Below are 1016 nucleotides of genomic sequence, written 5' to 3'. Positions count from 1 at the left end.
GCACCAAAGTTTACTGATGGCTGCACTGAACGCACCACACACACTGCACACACACACAGGAGGTGGGCGGAGCTACATAAGACATTCATATACAGGGGAATTAAGAAGGAATCATGTAGATAATTCCTTATTTTAACAACATCTCCAGTTTAGACATATTATTCAACCACATGTGTGAAGACCGAGGGACGAGGGACTTTCTGGTTTAGCTGGTCTGGTCTGGCATTCAAGCTTAAACTGGTTTACTTTTATGCATCGCATTGAATAAAATGTCTAAACTAGAGACGACAAAGGAAACTCACAGTGGGGTCAGTTTAAATGGTCGAGCGCCTGCTGACTGTTAAACTGTGGATCGTGACAAACAGCCAGTGGTGTCGGCTGACAGATACCAGGATAAAGACAACACTGAGCAGTTCAGGAGTTCATTCCTGTGGTGGACAGTCTGAAGACAAGTGTCCTCCCCACCACAGCGCTGCTTCCTCAGAGGACCTCACTTTGTGAGGGTCAGTTAGGGTCAACATTGTCTGCCTTTATGGTTGCTCTGTGCTGTTTTTTCACCTTAGAAAACTCCCACAGCAGAGACGAGGTGGCCGAGTGGTTAAGGCGATGGACTGCTAATCCATTGTGCTCTGCACGCGTGGGTTCGAATCCCATCCTCGTCGCAGGTTCCTTTAGTCTGTCCTGAATGTGACATGTCAACAAGATAACATGCTCCATTATCAGTGAAACAACCAGGGGCCTGTATCACGAAGCGAGATCAACCTTTCCTGGGTTACCCAGACCTATCCTGGGTTGATTAACCCTAACAATGGCAATCAGGAGAATCGGTATCACGACGCTGGATATCAACTCAGTAACTCAACCCAGGGTTGCTTTATCTAGAGCCGTGAACGCGCACGCAGTGGACCAATCACAATCATGAGAGAAGCGCAGCGTCACTGAGCGTCCTCACAGAGCACCGTATGTGAGGAAAAAAAAAACCCAGTATTTCTCATGTGAGGATCAGAGATTAATTC

The 1016-nt window shown here is 47.2% G+C and overlaps 1 non-coding gene across 1 annotated transcript; it reads left to right on the top strand.

Annotated features, from left to right (window-relative positions):
- Positions 1–580: 580 nt before the first annotated feature.
- Positions 581–662, top strand: trnas-gcu (transfer RNA serine (anticodon GCU)). Its single transcript has one exon. It is a non-coding gene; the product is annotated as a tRNA-Ser (tRNA).
- Positions 663–1016: the final 354 nt, after the last annotated feature.

Source organism: Epinephelus moara, unplaced genomic scaffold (assembly GCF_006386435.1).
Source record: "Epinephelus moara isolate mb unplaced genomic scaffold, YSFRI_EMoa_1.0 scaffold1667, whole genome shotgun sequence".
Taxonomy (NCBI): Eukaryota; Metazoa; Chordata; class Actinopteri; order Perciformes; family Serranidae; genus Epinephelus; species Epinephelus moara.
The sequence above is the reverse complement of the archived record's forward strand: the minus strand, read 5'-3'. Positions and strand labels throughout refer to the sequence as shown.